Genomic DNA, 18,515 nt, shown 5'->3' on the forward strand with positions numbered 1-18,515 from the left:
TACTCTGAGGTTTGCTTTGGATGTGGGATGGTGGGACACATATTAAAGGGGTGCCCTTTGAAGTCAGGCAGAAGGGAAGAAGGGTTTCATTCTGGCCCAGGGAGAGGGATTGGACTCAAAGACCAGTACACCCAGGTAGGTGGAGTGCTGGGCTGACAAGACCAGAGTAGAGGTTGTAGTCCAACCTTGCAACCCATAGACTTGTATTGCTAAATGCTTGCAGGAGCAGGAGTTGGCTCTGCCCCAGGCAGATACGAGTGCTAAGAAGCAGAAGTTCAAATCTGAGACTGATCAGTGTATGGTGGGAACCCAGATGATATCTCAAGGGAAATGGAATAGAACATCAGTATGCCTAGGAACAAGTGGTAGAAACACTGAAGGAGAGGTGCTGCCTACTCTTGATGGTCTGTGAGCTTGAAGAGGACCTGGAGCACATATGTGCACAGACCTGCAGTCCTGTGGCTGGGAAAGGTTCTGGGGGGAGGAGTGTAACAGTTTGTGTAACAAGAAGTCCAGTGTAAGAGTATGCAGCCTGCCCCTTTAAGGACCTGGGGCCAGCCAACTCTGTTTACTTATCAAACATAGAAGGGGTCAGGTGTTCCCTAAAGGGCTGAAAGTTCAGCTGAGGGAGAGCTGCAGGAGGGAAGTTGGCTCCTCTGACTGGCCACGGAGCAGAGGAAGAGGTGCAAAGTAAAAGGCCTCTAGGCCCGTGCAGCCTGGATTGGCATGGGGAAGAGTTTTGTTATGTATTTACTCTGAGGGGACCCAGCTAGCCTGCAGATATGTCAAGTCTCACTCATTGGGAGTGAGACTCAGTCATTAGCATGCTATCTCATTCCGATACATTCCTAAGCTTATCTCATTCTTATGTCTACACTGCAGGTGGGAGCAGCGAGCCTCCCAGCCCAGATGGACAGATTCACACTTCCTGGGCTCAAGCTGGCATGCTAAAAATAGCTGTGTGGATGTTGCAGTTTGGACTGCAGCTCAGGCTCTGTAGCCCACCCCCAAACCCTTAGGCTTGAGAGCCTGAGCTGCAACATCCATTCTGCTACTTTTAGCACTTAGCCGCAGAGACTTGGGCATAGCACTCAGTTTTTCCTGGGTTGGGGTTGTTCAACTTAACTTCATGCATGTTTAAAGGCCTCAACCGAAGCCCAGTGTTAATGACACCCTTTGTCAATGAAACCTGGATGAGGCCCTCTATGCATGTCTGTACATTTAGGAAATTTTCTATTGTGTGCGCTCAGTATAAAATGTATTAGTCTCATTTGTGAATTCCAGTTTTTACCCAATCAAGCAAATACACAACTATATTCATACCAAGTTTCAAATGTCAGACACTCATCAATAGCCTAACTTAAAAATAGTGCAGGCAGAATTTTTTACGTAGAGGAAAATGTATTTTTCTTCACCTTACCACAACTCAAAAACAGAGGACGGGTTTTTTATGATGATTTGCTATGCAAAGAAAAATACTTCCAAAGAAAATATTCTTAGCAGGAAGTTACCTTAAAAAAAGCCTCTTAGCTTATTAGTAATCAAGTTATGTTTTACCAGACTTTCATAACAGATACCTTTATGTAATAGCCTTAAACATTTCTCTCTTTTCTATACCCTTCCTCTTTTATGATTTAGCACACAGTTGGGTGAAATATTTTCCCAGCTCAGTGGAATGACTCTATTGGAACCAGGGTATTATTCTGGTTTCAATGAGTTTACCAACAGATCTACCAACTTCATCTCACAGTCCCTTGCCACCTCTACATAACTTAGGATCTAAAGTCCCTGAGCTACGCAGCTTATTTTCTCTCTCATTCAAACATGTATGATGTACCACACAATGCAGCATAAGACGTGGTTTGGAATGCTTCAGATGGCACTCTGAAGCACACACAAATCAATCAAGCAGGAAACAGGCAGTGCAATTCAATCTCTAAGTTATGTTAAGATAGGAAAACATATGCCACTGATCCAGGCTGAAGACCTCTATATTCAAGAGTCCACACCAGCAGTGTTGCTGGACTCAGACATCCAAAAATTGTGAGTCAGCCCACACAGAAATCATGTTTTTTTTTTTAAAATAGTAAGTGTTAGGTTCTTGCTATTTGTTTTTTGAGTTTTAGCTTTTCAGGTTGTCCTTTTTAAAGCTTTTCTGTGCAGCCACAAGGGCTAGAAAGTTTTTTGGTTGTTTGTTTTAATTAAAATGTGAAATTCTTGCAATCACTTGACTCCAGGAAGTGAATCTTGGGTTTAAGCAAGTCACCAAATATTGTGAAAAGAACATAAGTACTTGTGGCACCTAAGTATTCCTATTCTTTTTGCAGATACAGACTAACACAGCTGCTACTCTGAAACCAAATATTGTGAGACTCTCAGTAAAATCCCAAGTTGTCAACACTGTATTTCAAGTGAGCTCTCTGTGGAGGGCTGGGACTATGACACTAGACATAACTGAACACTGGTGTTACCAGTTTTGCCTGTTACTTTGGGGTACACTAATTAGGGTTATTTTTCAGGGGGGGGGTGGTTCTGTACTTCTATCAATGTACTGCTTGTGTCACTTGTGTTCTCCTACAGAGCTCTACTTCTCCCTCTGCAAGTCCCCTCCCAATGGAGCTATCCTGCAGGACCTAGGTTCCCCAGGGCTGGGTTCTTTCAGCCTCAGAACCAGATGAACACACACACACACACACATATTAACAATAGTCTGAGTGGACTGGGTCAAGCAGCACTTTCAAGCTGCCACTATTATATGCCCCTAGACTCAATAGACTGGGCCAAGCAGCACTTTCAACACATGGGGTCCTGAAATTGGGGCTCTTAAATGTCAGAGGGGAGCACAAGGTTTGTGATCAGATGGACAAAATTTAAAACCATTTTTTGTTGTTGGCCCAGTTCCATTCTGTACAAACCGGGCTCATTAAATCCCTTGGAAATGGCAATATGCCCATAGAATTTAAACCAAATTGCTGGCATGAGTTTGTCACAATATGTGCCCTTTAATGGAATTACCCAGTCTGGGGGACCTTGCTGAGTCAGGTCATGTCCAGCTAAAGTCCATTTCAGCGGTTCCCAGTTCATGAGGAATCGTGTGATATTCTTGCCTGCTGGCGTGATCAGAGACAGCTACGGTTCATCTCCGGGTAACGGATGTGTCTGAGTTCCAATGACAATGATGACACGTAGGGGCATGATTGTTCCCCAAACAGCGGAGGAAACCAGGGCTACCCTGCACCTTACACCACCCATAGAATCCATGCATGTGGCACAGCAATTTTACTTCCTGGGCTCCAGCTGGCAAGCACTTCCAGAGGTTCAGGGAGATCACAGGGTCAGCATCGAGCCTGGACAGCATCAGACTCCAGACACTTATGAACAGCAGGGTGCTGGTGCACCAGATGTCATGGCTCGTGTTTGGGATGTGAGGGGGCAGAGAAGAGAGAACAAATTCCCACACTTCCCCCCATATATATTGGGAGAATCTGGGACCAATATTACAGGATGAACATGAAGCAGTGACCTACGTGAGGGTGGCCATAATAAGTCAAGGACTTTTCTGGCCTTTTCCTGTCTCAACATCGGGGTAGGCACTGACCAGCCCACTCAATGCATATTTTCCAACGGCCCAAAGCCATTGCTTCTTGCTGGCCAAAAAGGGTGGCCGACAGGATGGAGAAGACAGTTATAATATTCCTGGCGGGTCAGGTGGTTTATCCTTCCATTCTTTGAGCTGCAAAGAATGAAATAATTTCCGCCAGGGTTTCCCATTTTTTCCATTCAGGATTTCTACCTGACAAACACTGGGGCTGGCCCGATTCTCAATAGAGCTGTGACCATCCCAGGTGTGTGTAAAGAGCTGCTTAGCAGTGACAGAGGCAGTGTTGGTTTTAGTAGGGATGGCTTCCACCCTCGATCTTTCTAAAACAAAGTCAGTGGATTCATACACAGTTGAAAAACTTTGGCAGCTAGAAACTGAACCAAATTTCTCAGCACCTACATTGTTGCTTGCTATAAACAATGATTCATCCTGAGCTAACTCAGTTAATTCACTTCCACAGCCTTCAGTTGCAGCAAACTGCTTGCAAAAGTTACCATGAGGTTTTATTCCTTCAGGCTCTTTTAAGGCAACAATCCATTTTCCCCAGAAATTTTGCCCTTTCCCTTTTCAGCTAGGAGTTGCTCTATAGAAACATCTTTCTGAGTATCTTTCTGGGTTTCAGTCAGGGCTGGATTACCCAGTAGGCAGACTAAGCACGTGCTTAGGGCACCAGCAAAGCAGGGGGCACACCAAAAAAAAAAATTAAAGAAATTTGATATTTGATATTTCAAAAAAAGCATCAAAGTAGTCGTCATAGGAAAAATCAGAACTTTGTTAGACTTCCTTAAACTCCACTACACACTCTTCCCCCATTTTTCTGTTCTCTTTTTATTACTTATCCCCACCTAAACTAGGGGGCCATCCTACTAACATAGATTGAAATAATGCAAGGAAATCAGACTACCTGATACGGATAGCTCAGTGGTTTGAGCATTGGTCTGCTAAACCCAGGGTTGCGAGTTCAATCCTTGAGGGGGCCACTTAGGAATCTGGGGCAAAATTGGTCCTGCTAGTGAAGGCAGGGGGCTGGACTCGATGACCTTTCGGGGTCCCTTCCAGCTGTATGAGATAGGATAGGTGTATCCTACTCCTGGTGATAAAACAGACATTGTTCTAGAACGTATGGATGTGTCAGAGATTGAACCTGCTCATGCTGTAAATAGGAGAAAAGATCCCGGTATGTGGGTTGATTTCAGTACCAATGATGTAGCTTACTGGATAGCTCATGGACCAAATGACTGTCAACACCACACTGGGCCATGTGAGAAATCACATTGGACTCTTACCAATGGCAAACAAACAAGATATTGTCCACAAAAAATATTTTTTGGCATGAAAGCGAATGGTGAGAAATACACTCGAGAATGGCTACTGTATTCACCATCAACAGGGTCTGTGTACGGTTTTGTTTGCAAACTTTTTGCATATAAACCTTCAGCATCCCAGTTTGCTGCAGATGGATTTAGTGACTGACGGAATACTGTTTTAATTGAACAACATGAAAATAGCACTACTCACAGAGATTCAATGTTGACATATTTAAATCGAAGACAGGGCTTTGGATTGACACAAATTGGAAGAACAAATTAAAGGGGAGCGTGAATACTGGCAACATGTCTTGCAGCATGTTATAGCTGTTATAGACCAAACATTAGCTGAACGTGGTCTGCCTTTCCGGGGATCAAATGACACATTTGGATCATTGCAGAACAGAAATTTCTTGGGATTGTTGGAGCTTGTGGCTCAGTTTGACCCATTTTTAGCAGGCCATATCTTAAAATATGGGAATGCTGGCAAAGGTAACCCATCATAGTTATCCAAGAGAATATGTGATGAACTCATTGGTCTAATGAGTGACAAAGTTCGTTCAGCTATTGTGGATGAAATAAGTACTGCTGGGTACTTCAGTTTCTGTGTCAACTCTACACCTGATCTTTCACATATTGATCAATTGAGTATTGTACTAAGATGTGTCTCCCACAGTTGGAAAACCAGTTGAACGATTTATAACATTCCTCAATTTGAAAAGCCACACTGGTGAAGAAATGGCAAATCAAGTACTGCATTATCTGTGCCAAGTTTGCAAAATAGATTTCTCAAAGTGCAGAGATCAATCTTATGACAACGCTGCCAACATGTCAGGGCATCATCAAGGAATGCAGAAGAAGCTTTTAGAACAGAACAAATATGCCATATTCTTACTACGTGCTGCACACTCTCTCAATCTTGTTGGCCGCAGTGCTGTTGATTGTTGTCCGGTGGCAGTAAGGTTTTTCTCAACAGTCCAGTTACTTTATACGTTTTTCTCTGCCTCAACACACTGATGGGCAGTTCTTAAAACATATTTGGGCAATGATTGTGTGTTGAAATCTCTTTCTAATACTTGCTGGGAGTCACATGCAGTGGCAACAAGTGCAATTCTGGAGTCCTACTCAAAGATTGTGGATGCATTAGAAAGTATAGCTGAAGACCAATCACAAAAGGGAGAAACTATACGAGGCACAAAACATTGCAAACAAGATGCAAGAACTAGAGTTTGTATTCATGTTGACTATGTGGAATGAAATTTTACAACACTTTTACCACACAAGTCAAGCTCTCCAAGAAAAAGAATTGGATTTGAAAACATGTGCAGACCTCTGTCAATCATTAGCAGACCACTTATACACTTTGAGGAATGATTTCGAAAGATTTGAAGACATGTCAAAAGATATCTTGCCTGATACTAACTACAAAGAAGCCCAGTCCTGCAAGGGAATCAGGAAAAAACAAGCAAATGATAGTGCAACAGAAACAGCATTGAATCCTAGAGACAAATTTTGCGTATCTACTTACTATGCTATAATTGATATACTTGAAGCTCATATGAAGAGGAGAGGGGAAATGTACAAAGAAGCATCTAAATGATAAGAACTTATCTGATGAACAATATTCACAAAGTTTGTCTCTTTGGATATCAGTCAAGGATTCATTACTAGAATTGGTCTGGTAACTGCTGAGCTAGGTGTGTGCAGGTGTAGGTTCATTAACATCTAGAGCAGAGATCCCCCATGATGCAGTGCTTCCCTGCCTTTCAGGTCCCAAAGTTCAGTGTGGTTCTGGTCTTAGAATCTCTGTTTTCCATTCTGTATGCTAATGGAGATGTCTCCCTGTCCCGTCTTTGATGTAGATAGGACTTGGGGAGTTGCCTTAATCTTGTCACCCTTGCAAGGAGGGGGTCTAGGTGTGTCTCCCACCGTCCTTCACTACTTTCAAAATGTCTTTTCTCTGATCAGTTTTGGTTCAAGCAGAGGCTGGGGGAAGGAGGGTCCTTTCATGAGTCAGACAGGCTGGATACTACACCCTAGTTCCCCAAGAACACAGAGCTACCTGGTATCACTGGATAAATAATAGCAATTACACCTTAACTACAGTCAACTAACATGGTTTTAAACACCACTCTTACTAGCGCTAATATTGCCTGAGGTAGCTCAGGGAATCCAGCTAAGCCACTTTCAGTGGTGGTATTTTCCTTTTAATTGGGCCTTCTTAACAGAAGACCTTACAGGCTCTCATCTCAAGGTTTGAATAAGCACAGTAATTATATCCCCAAATCAATCTCTCTCTTTAGCAATAACCTTAAGATTTCCTTGCTTTTACTTCACAACCTCAACAAGAAAGGGCTCTCACAGTGTCTCCCCTCTTGTCCATTTGGCTTTCTGGAACAGTTCTACTCAGCAGTAACTCCACTAACAGTCTATTGAGAGGCCCACCTCAGGCCCCCTTAACTTGCTAAAGGAGATTACAGCACCCCTGCTGCCCTTTTTTATAAGGGTTAGCTAATTAAGATCCACCCCTTTCTCAGGTGCAGCGGGTGGGGCTACTTAGACAGCCAGGCCAGCCCGGGCAGCAGGTATAAAAGGCCAGGGAAGGCTAAGTGTCCCCAAATAGGATATGATACCTCTCTTTTTGGAGGTGTGCTGACCTGCTGCTTTTAGAGTGCTACCACATTAGCACTATGGTCCTACCTGTGCTTCAGCCAGAGGCACTACTCCCACTTGTTCTCTTCCCCCCATGGCTCTGCCTGTACTGCTCTTCTTCCTGCCCCTATTCTGCCTTTTCCCTAGAGGCTCTGCCCTCACTCTACCTGTTCCTGTCCCCACTCTGTATCTTCCCTAGAGGCACTCCCACTCATGCCTCTCCAGCCCCTCCTCTGAGGACCCCCTGCCCACCAGGGGAGGAGAGGCACAAGCAGTGGGTGGGGCCCTCAGGGGAGGGGGCAGAGAGGCAGGAGCATGGGTAGGGGGCCTCAGGGGAGTAGGCAAGTGGGAGTGGGCCTTGGGGCAGAGTAGGGAGGGCATACCATGGTCCAGGCTCTGTTGGCCCCCCTACTTCTAAGGAGCTTCCGGCACTTGTGCCTAGGTTTCCCAAATGCGGGAGTCATACAAGCCAGTTCCAGTCCTCTGACCCCTAGGAAATGGTATTTTTTTCAAATATGCCAACATAAGAGTTCCCCTGAGCATGGAGAAGATTGTGGCAATCACCATCTGGAAGTCTGGCATTCCTGATTGCTTCTAGTAAGTAGCTAACTGCTTTAGTGTTGGTAAAGCAACTGTTGGGTTTGTTGTCATGGAGGTGTGCACTGTTACAAAGAAGGTGCTGATAACCTCGGTCATAAAGGATGGTAATGCACAAGAGGTTATTGATGGATTTGCATGATTGGGGTTCCTGAATTTAATTGGGATACTGATATGACTCGTGTGCCTATCAGAAGCTCAAATTGCTGATTAAAAACAGCAGAGAACATCCTTCCACATATACCTTTTGTCTCCTGGTGCCTGGCTGGAAATGTTTTGCAAGAGGGACACTGAAACTATAAAAAAGAGGAACAAACACCCCAAGTTTCCCCTCTTTCAGGGGTTGGTCAGTAAAACGGAAAGCATTTGGTGAGAAATCTTATTTGAATCTCATATAGTTTGTTAGGTAATAGGAAATATTTTGTCTTTATTTTTCTTGTAACCATTTCTGACTTTTATGCCTCATTACTTGTACTCAAAATCTCACTCTTTGTAGTCAATAATCTTTTTATTGTTTTATCTATCCAGTGTGTTTAAATTTAAGCGTCTGGGAAACCCCATTTGAGGTGACAAGTTGTGTGCATATTATTCTTTTAAAGAAATAACAGACTTGTATTGTCCAGGAGAGGGCTGGCAGTACAAGCCATACGTTTCTGGGGAGAAATCTAAGACCTGGGGTGTATTGGGGTCACCCTGCAGTATAACCAAGGCTGGTGAGAGCCAGAGTGCAACCCAAGTGTGACTGGTAGGCTGCAATTACACACACACACATTCAGGGTGTGACTTGCATGCTGGAAGGCTATTTGTGAGTGGAATAAAGGAACTGCTTCAGCAAGGCACTGTAAGGTACCCAAGGCTACAGGGCAGGGATGACACAGCTGCTCATTAGTCTGGATTGTAACCTGTTATGTCACAAGGGGATGGAGCCATGTTCCACCTCTCTCTAACTTTTTGTTTGTCAATGGGAGTTCCCCACCTACCCACTCAGTTTTTGTGATGCAATTGAATAAAGTAGCAAGTTCCAGTTTGCAGTCCTGTGAGTAAAGTGTTGTTTTTGTAATGAGCAGTCTCTCTACAGAACCCCACATCAGGTCTCAGAGTTTATAAATGCAAAGGGGCATTTCTCCAGGATGCTCCAGGATCCACTTGATCACTGTTGCAGGTTCCCTAATATTAATGTGGGATGATCTGAAAAGGTCCATGGTGCCAGGCTCTTTCAATACTGACTCCTGTTTTCTTTAATGAAAAAGGGAACTTTTGCTCCTGAGACCTCCATGGACAGTAATGGTGGTGTGATTTCTCCCCCCCAGTCATTCTAGGAAACCCATCTTACCCGCTGCTTCCTTTGTTATAAAACCTTTTACTGGATACTTGGATAAGACGAAGGAGCTGTTCAACTATATGCTGAGTAGCTACAAAATATAATGGAGTATGAGTTTGGAAGGCTGAAAGTGAGATGGCAATGCCTGATAATGAAGAGAGACTGCTGAGCAATATCTGCTGCTTATGATAACTGTATGCTGTATGTTGCACCATATCTGTGAGTTAGGGAGAGAACCTCATCCAGAACTTAATCTGTGCTGGGGCTTGCCGGGACTCAGCCCTGGCACCTCTTTTCATGCTGTGGCACAACAGCGGCATTAGTGGCATAGTCTTAAGTCTACAAAATGACGTCCTTCACGCAGCTTCTTTGCTCATGTGGTTTTGTTATGCAATGTAGAGGGGTTTCACTAGTCTGTGTTGATGGATTTTATAAAATGGAAGTTTGTTATGCTTTAAGTTTTGTGACACAATGTTATGAAAGGGCATTTTTTGTGTTTATGGAATATGTGTAATTTTATAAAACAATATTGACCTTTTGTCAGTCCTAACCTTTACTGAACAGCAAACAGTGCCAAAAAAACCCCAAAACTGTTATTGAACAAAATAGAGCAAACTTCTACTCATTGGAACATAAACCACATCATAAAATAGTGCAAACTTTATGGAACACAATAGTACAGATTTGATACGCACTCAGAACTTTTAGGCATGTGTATGTTTGTGCTGTACTGGTCTCAAACATTTCTGCATGTTGTCCTTAACATTCCATGTAGAATGGAGAGGGAAGAAACCATCAACTGTAGCTGCAGGAGTCAAGCTGTGGTTCCAGTATTCACTGTTCTTATTGTCTTGTGTTCTGGAAAGGTGAAGGAAGTGCCTATGGCTGGCACTTGGAGAAGGTTACTGCTACTCCCACTGTGCATTGTTCTCCAGGGGCTGAAGGACATGGTGGGGTTAGGGCTGTGGTGCTGTCTGGGAACTTTGCCTCAAAATGTTCTCCAGCAAGACTGTCTGCTTCTGTATCAACTCCATAAGCTGTTTCTGCATATCCCTGTCTTTCTCAATGCTATCATTCATCAATTCTCTGTTCTTGATCCTCTCTGCAAGGAGATCTTGCCTCCAATCCTCTGTCGTCTTATCTCTCTCTTTGGATGCATTCACAAGTTCCTGAGATTTCATCTCTTGTCTTCCTTTTCTTGACCTAGAGATTTAGCAGGTATGCTAAGATTGATAACATTTGGGTCCGTGGGGATTGCAGCACATGTATAGGAGCTGGGGGACTGAGAAACAGAACAAGTAGCTTTTATACTAATTCCAGTCTGTGCCAACAATGATAAATGTTTTTCCTCTCAATTTTGGGATACCATTCAGTGACAGGATCTAGGATTTCATGGTGTTGAATAAGTTAGGGCAGTATTTTTTATCTTACCTTGAAGTTTCTGTAGTTGATAAAACTGTTACGTTGAATGTGTGGTATATGACTAAGTGAGTGAATGTGATATGAATGGAGTATGAGAGGTTGTCTTATCTTTTTTTCCCCTCTGCTTTATTTGTTTATATTTCCTTTTTCTCTTTCTTTAGGAATTAAATGAGTTCTGGACTCTGAGTGCTGACATCTGGAGATTAGTGGGGTGAGCTTGGAAATGGTAAGACACTTTTCATTTGCATAGAAAGCCTGTTCTAGTCCTAGAATGGCGGTGTGCTGGATGGATGGGTGGGCAACTGTGGTCAGGTTAGTAATTGTATGTGCTGGTAATGTGGGAGGGTCTGCATAGTCAGGTGGGTTAGCGGTTTGCATGGGTTGGAGTGGGGGCTGCAAGGTATAGGTTGGTTAGTGTGCACTTCTGTAGGCAGTCCTTGTGTTGGAGAATGTTACCCTGACACCTGTCACCCACCAAGAGGCAGGGAAGGGCCTTGTTCAAAAAGACAAAGGGCAGAGCAGCAAGATATGTAGCAATGCTATTCACAAGAATGTTCCCCAGCCCTCCCACAAGCTGCTGCAGGACTGGAAGGGAAACACTATTTATATAAGCAGCCCTCAGAGGATCTTGCAATATTCATGCCAAAATAGAGTATTATCTTTGCTTTAAATTCTGTTTTATATCACCTGCAACTATGCACAAAACATACTGCAAAATAATAGCGTTTTGCAGTAACTGTTCTGAACCAAAGGGGTTAACAGTGCTGACAGTCTATTAAAACTAGCAGAGTGCCTTATAATATCTCTGCATTTTTAAATATACCTCATGAATTAGTAAGGTAGCTGAAAGCTCAGGCCATTGCTCAAACTGTGAAGCAAAGTACTTTTTATATTGCCTTTTCCTCTGTATCAAATAATTCGATAAACATCCCGTGTTACAATGTGTTATCTTTTTAAACCCCTGCAGTGCCATGAGCTTGACTGAGGGGGCATGTCAACTGGAAGGGAGAAGGAATATGAAGTTGGATGTGAAAGGATGACTAGGAAGGAAAAATGAGAGGGAGGAAAGAAGAGAAATAAGATGGGGAAGGAAAAGAACACACAAGGGAGAGGGAGGGAAGTTTGACACTCTCTCATCCCAGGTGGTAGTTGGGATTCAGTCAGAGCAGCGGGTAAAAGTGATGATGTTATCTGGGTTCCTCTCTGGCCCCAGTATGATCAGAACATTTCTCAGGACCAGGATGACAAAGGCCTGGAGTTCCAGGAGACAGCGGGGGTGGCATCCATAACAGTGAAGCTTGCTTCAGTAGCCAATTTTTCTCCCCAAAGTCTCTTTCTTAAGGACTCCAAAATGGAGTGATGGATCCATTATTTTGTTCACCAGTTAGGCCTAATATCTGACATATTGAACATTTGGTTCATTGTTTTCCGGACTCACTCTGGTAGACTACAAAAGCTGTTGAATACAAGGGTTTGAAGAGAGAGGTGTGATAAGACCCAGGATTCTAGTTCTAGAAATAAGTGTGTTGGATTATACTGATCGTCTTACTTCTCCTGTACATTTATTTTTAAAGTGTTATTCCTTTGTCATATGCCAGTAATTCTTTTTGAAAGCCTGATTCATTTTTACTACTTTAAATCTCAACAACATTTAGCCCATACATTTGTTAGACTTGTAAGTAAAATTATATATATTTATTCTCCCCAAACTGTATGGCTGCTATTTTTAATTTCCATTTTCCCAATTATGAGTAAGGAGACTATAAATGCAATATGACAACCTCTGAAACATTTTACTGAACACTTCAGTTGAAATCCTGGCCCTGTTGAAGTCAATAGTAAAATTTCCATTGACTTCAACAGGGCCAGGATTTTTACCCCTTAGATTACAGTTCTCAAACTGTGGGTCGTGACCCCAAAGTGTGTTGCGACCCCATTTTAATGGGGTCGCCAGGACTGGTGTTACACTTGCTGGGGCCGAGGGCCAAAGCTGAAGCTCGGGGCCCACTGCCTGGGGGCAAAGCCTGAGGGCTTCAGCCCTGAGTGGCGGGGCTCAGGTTATAGGCCCCCTGCCTGGGGCTGAAGCCTTTGGTTTTAGTGCATTCCCCCCCCCCCCAAGACAGCAGGGCTCAGGCTTTGGTCCCCCCCCCTCCTGGGGTGATATAGTAATTTTTGTTATCAGAATGGGGTCGCGGTGCAATGAAGTTTGAGAACCCCTGGATTAGAAGGAACTAAGAGAGCCCTTACCCTGAGACACTTATGAAAGAATATTTCAGGGACAACTCAAACTTTCATCAAATGCCCTGATCATGATTAGCTAATAGATGTGTATTGGAGGGTGCAACAAAATCCATAGATATTGGACCCAATTCTTCTCTTACTTACATGCGTCTTACACCACGGTAGATCCATTGACCTCAATGGGGTTACTTCCAACTTATAATGGTGCGAGTGAGAGAAGGGCTGGAGAGGTATGACACGAGTTGGATCACAGAACCCCCCTTGGGAGCTGCCACCTGATGTGCCAAGATTACTTCTACCCCGGCCTTCCCTGTCAGTTCGGGGCCCCAGCACCCTGTCTTGCTGAGCCAGACACTCCCGTTTGCTCCAACAAGACCCAGGGTCTGAATTACTTGCCCCAAAGCTGCAGGTTCACCCGAAAGCAGCTAACAGAAGTGTTCCTGTCTTTAACACTCAGATGCTCAACTCCCCATGAGGTCTAAACCCAAATAAATCCGTTTTACCCTGTATAAAGCTTATGCAGGATAAACTCATAAATTGTTCACCCTCTATAACACTGATAGAGAGAGAGAGATGCACAGTTGTTTGCTCCCCCAGGTATTAATACATACTCTGGGTCAATTAATAAGTAAACAGTGATTTTATTAAATACAGAAAGTAGGATTTAAGTGGTTCCAAGTAGTAACAGACAGAACAAAGTAAGTCACCAAGCACAATAAAATAAAATGCGCAAATCTATGTCTAATCAAACTAAATACAGATAAGATCCTCACCAGTTCCAGAATGCTCCCTTTTACAGATTAATCTCCCTTTAGCCTGGGTCCAGCAATCACTCACACCCCTTGCACACTGTCCTTTGTTCCAGTTTCTTTCAAGTATCCTGGGGGGTGGAGAGGCTCTCTTTAGCCAGCTGAAGACAAAATGGAGGGGTCTCCCAGGGATTTAAATAGACTTTCTCTTGTGGGTGGAAACCCCCTCCTCACTCCTATGCAAAGTCCAGCTCCAAGATGGAGTTTAGGAGTCACCTGGGCAAGTCACATGTCCATGCGTGACTCAGTTTTTACAGGTAGCATCCATTGTTTACATGCTACCTTGAACGTCCTCAAGTAGACTTCTTATGTGGATTGGAGCATTCCAAGATCCATTGTACTTTAAGTGTTTCTTGATTAGGTACTTAATTTCAACATTCCTTTCTCCAGGAACTGACCAAATGCTCTACTAAGGTTATTTAGAAATCAAGCTAGTACACAGCCAACATTCATAATTTCGAATACAAAAATGATACATTCATACAAATAGGATTAATACATTCAATAGATCATAACCTTTACGGAGATATGTTACATGGCATATGTAGCATAAAACACATTCTAAGCATATTTCCATAAAGCCTTATGGGAGGTACCGTCACAAGGTAAAGAGAGAGAATCATCATCCCAGGTTTCTCTATAGTCAGATACAATAAAGATGATATGCTCTCTTGGGAGGAGGGAGAGGGGGAAATGGTAGATAGATCCATGAAATCACATTGTCCACTGCTTTACGCCTGGCATGGTTACAATTGTGCAAAATACTACTGTCCTGATTTGACATCATTTTGCAACCTTTTCCCCCCAAGTGTAAATTACAGTGTAAGCAGCACTCTCAACTATCGTGTCCCTTAGCTATATAAAAATCACTTGTTCTGCTGCATAATCTATGCTTTTTTGGAAATATACATTGAGTATACTGTAATTATAATGTATTGTCTACTTCCCCCTTCCACCACAGATCTTTCTCTGCATTGCTGGTTCAATGTTTCCAGATCTTGCAATTTTGAGAGTGTTGTATTGGGCGTCTTAAAGCCACAGCTCCTGAAGACATGCAATTATGTAAGAAACTCAGCTTTCATTTTAAAAAACAAGTTAAGTTTCTATCTCATATGGTTGTGGAAAAAATCTTGGGAATGTGACCATGTGCATCCTAAAGGCTATAAAAGAAAAAGGCAAATACAAAGAACCTAATATTTGACCTTTTAAAAAATATATTGTGACTGTTAAGCCAATCTCCTTGTGGTGGTGGATGTAGTTCATGATTTTAGAATATGTAGGATTGTACCACTGCTGGTTTCTAGTTCTACACACCATTGCCTCAAGTTTTTCCTCTGTGTAACCCTTCTGCCAGGTGGAGCCAGCATCAACAAGGGCCGGGTTCAGTATATAGGGGTCCCTTTTCAACAATACAACACAAAACCGGCTCGAGCCCCCACCCAGTGACCTGGGACAATTACACACACACCCCTCGCTGCCTCTAAGAGGCAATACTTCCCCCTCTCGCAAGCAGAGTCTGAGTGTAACAAAAACTTTTAATATAAGGAGGGAATTAACTCAGCATTAATTTGGGAAAACACCGCAATTAGGGCTCATCAACACAAACCATGAGCAAAAGATCCACCCCCAAGTAAATTGGGCAGTGTCCTTTTCCCCTCAGGGTCTTAAGTCCAGCAACCCCAAAGTCCCTTCAACGTACCTGTCCCTTCTCTGTACCCCACTCACAGTTCCTGTCCTTGGCCAGTGCTGCCCCAGAGTTCAGAGGTTCATCCGCAGAGTTCACCTCCCACCCTCTGTGGAAGGGGGTGGGTAAGGAGGCACCTTACAAGCTGCACTGCTTGGGCACCCGCTCATCACCCAACTGGCCCTCTCCACCAACCTCCCTGCCAGCCACCCTGCTAGCCGCTTGCCACGCCTCTCCACCAGCTGTCCACTTGCCAAGATATTTGCAGCCACCCCCCCCCACACACACACACACTTAAAACAGCTCTCAATGATTTCAGCTGTTAGTGAGAGAGCCCCACTGCTGGCGCACAGTGGACAGTCTCTTGCAATAGAGACACTGTCCCAAAGTAGGTCTAATACTTAGACCTAGGTATAAGCAATTTCAGTTGGGGATAAGGCAGCATAAAGAGGACACCTATGCTCCCTCCTCCTCTCGTGTTTTAAAAAAAAAAAAAGTCAGTCTCTCCCTGTAGCGAGGCAGTGTGGTTCCCTGCCGCCCCGGAGAGAGACGAGTCCCTCTGGATGCCAGAGTGGGCGGAGCCAGGGAGCTCCGAGTCTGCCCCCCAGAGGGTCAGACGTGACACAGGAAGTATAAAGGCCCAACCCCAGAGCTCACTGGGAGAGCAGCCGTCGGGGAGGCCAGATGCCACTGGCCCAGCTTGCGATTGGGAAACCACCGTGGCCTGCGGGAAACCCAAGGACTGGCCCGACCAGCCCTGTGCCAGCTACCCGGAGGAGTTGCCGAGTCTGCCCCGCGCCAGCTATCCCGAAGAACCCATGGTGCTGGACTCCCCTGAGGACACCACCCTGACCTCAAGAGGGGGAGTTTAGAAGTAGCCCGGGGGCAGCCGACCTTAGTCTGGTTGCAGCACTACCAGAGCCCATGTCAGTGTGTTGCAGCCAGGATCCCTACTGACTCAGCAGCGGGTCCTCTGCCGCTGCTAGGGCCCCAGGCTGGGATGCAGTGGAGTGGGAGGGCCTGCGTCCCCCTGCCACCCAACTCGTGGGTGGCAGTCTCCTGCTCTCCCAGGCCCTTCGGAGCCAAGGGCCTGGGCCTACGATTAGATACTGTTGTTGCTCAGCCCCTGCCAGAGGGCCTGAGCACCTGACTCACCATTGCCCCGCCCTGACCTAGGGCCTGGGCTTACTGTGTTTATTTCTACCCTCACAAAGGCCGCAGAGGAAGACTCCCATGGCCGGACTAATTCCCCACAAGACCTCTTCCCAAATTTAGTGAGGCGGTGGGGAACCGGAGAGAGACGAACCCCGGCTAACCTCTCTACATACCCCCTTCTGTATTCCTGCAACTATAGTTGCCAACTCTCCAGGATTGTCCTGGAGTTGCCAGGAATTAAAGATTAATCTTTAATTAAAGATTGTCATGTGATGAAACCTCCAGGAATATGTCCACACAAAATTGGCAACCGTACCTGCAACATCAGGTTAGGGAAGAGTTGTGTGGGTAAAGAGCAGCTGGAGCCATGTGGTGATCAGGATCTCCAAGAACCCCTGCAGCTGCTCCATCCCACGTTGGGACCTGGACCTGCCCCGCCTCACCTCACATGGCCTGGTTTGGGGAGGAAGAAGAACCTCCATAGACGGATGTATGGCTGGATGCGCTGAGTTGATGAATGCAGGTATGGGGCAGATATGGGGGTGTAGAACTGATGTGGGGCTGGGAGGGCATAGAATTAACTGATATTGACAGGTTGGGAAACGCTGGAACCTTTGCACTGTCGGGCAGCATTTCATATACATTTGTGCAAATTCATACAGATTTGTGTAACTTTATATCAATTGGGTCTTCTGGCAAGAGCTCCTGCAGCAGGGCCTAAAATTGCTGTATGTCACTTTAAATTACTTGTTACAGATTTGTGAGAGCCCACACCACTGTATTTATCACAGATAGTGAGGATGGGAAGGGCGGAGTTAAATCAGAAGAAAAGAGAACAAAAAGCATGACTTAAAGAAAAATCATGATTTTGCAGGCCCTATTTGACACTGGTGAGGCCACATCTGGAGTACTGCATCCAGTTTTGGGCCCCCCACTACAGAAAGGATGTGGACAAATTGGAGGGAGTCCAGCAGAGGGCAATGAAAATGATTGGGGGGGTGGGGCACATGACTTATGAGGAGAGGCTGAGGGAACTGTGTGTACAGTATTTAGTCTGCAGAAAAGAGTGAGGGGGGATTTGATAGCAGCCTTCAACTACCTGGAGGGGGGGTTCCAATGAGGCTGGAGCTAGGCTGTTCTAAGTGGTGGCAGATGACAGAACAAGAAGCAATGGTCTCAAGTTGCAGTGGGGGAGGTCTAGGTTGGATATTAGGAAAAACTGTTTCACTAGGAGGGTGGTGAAGTACTGGAATTGGTTCCTAGAGAGGTGCCGGAATCTCCATCTTTAGAGGCTTTTAAGGCCCAGATTGACAAAGCCCTGGCTGGGATGATGTAGTTGGAGTTGAATAGGGGGTTGGACTAGATCAGGGTGGGCAATAATTTTCACGGGGGGAGGGGGGGGCACTCCATGAATTTTGGTAAGTTGTCACAGGCTGCACATTTTTACTATATTAATGGAGGGGGTGCTGGGTCTGGGGGGGGAGTTTGGGTGCAGGAGGGGGTCTGACCTGGGGCAGGGGGTTGGGGTGCAGGAAGGGGTGCAAGGTGCAGGTTCTGGCTGGGAGGTGCTTTCCACAGGCGGCTTCCAGCCGGCAGTGCAGCAGGGCTCACGCAGGCTGCCTGCATGCCGTGGCCCCTTGCCGCTCCTGGAAGCAGCTGTGGCTGGCACACCTCTGTGTGCCCCTTTGGGGGGGACAGCAGGGTCTCTGTGCACTGCCTGCACCCG

This window comes from Terrapene carolina, unplaced genomic scaffold, assembly GCF_002925995.2.
Source record: "Terrapene carolina triunguis isolate 2854851 unplaced genomic scaffold, T_m_triunguis-2.0 Scaffold85, whole genome shotgun sequence".
Taxonomy (NCBI): Eukaryota; Metazoa; Chordata; order Testudines; family Emydidae; genus Terrapene; species Terrapene triunguis.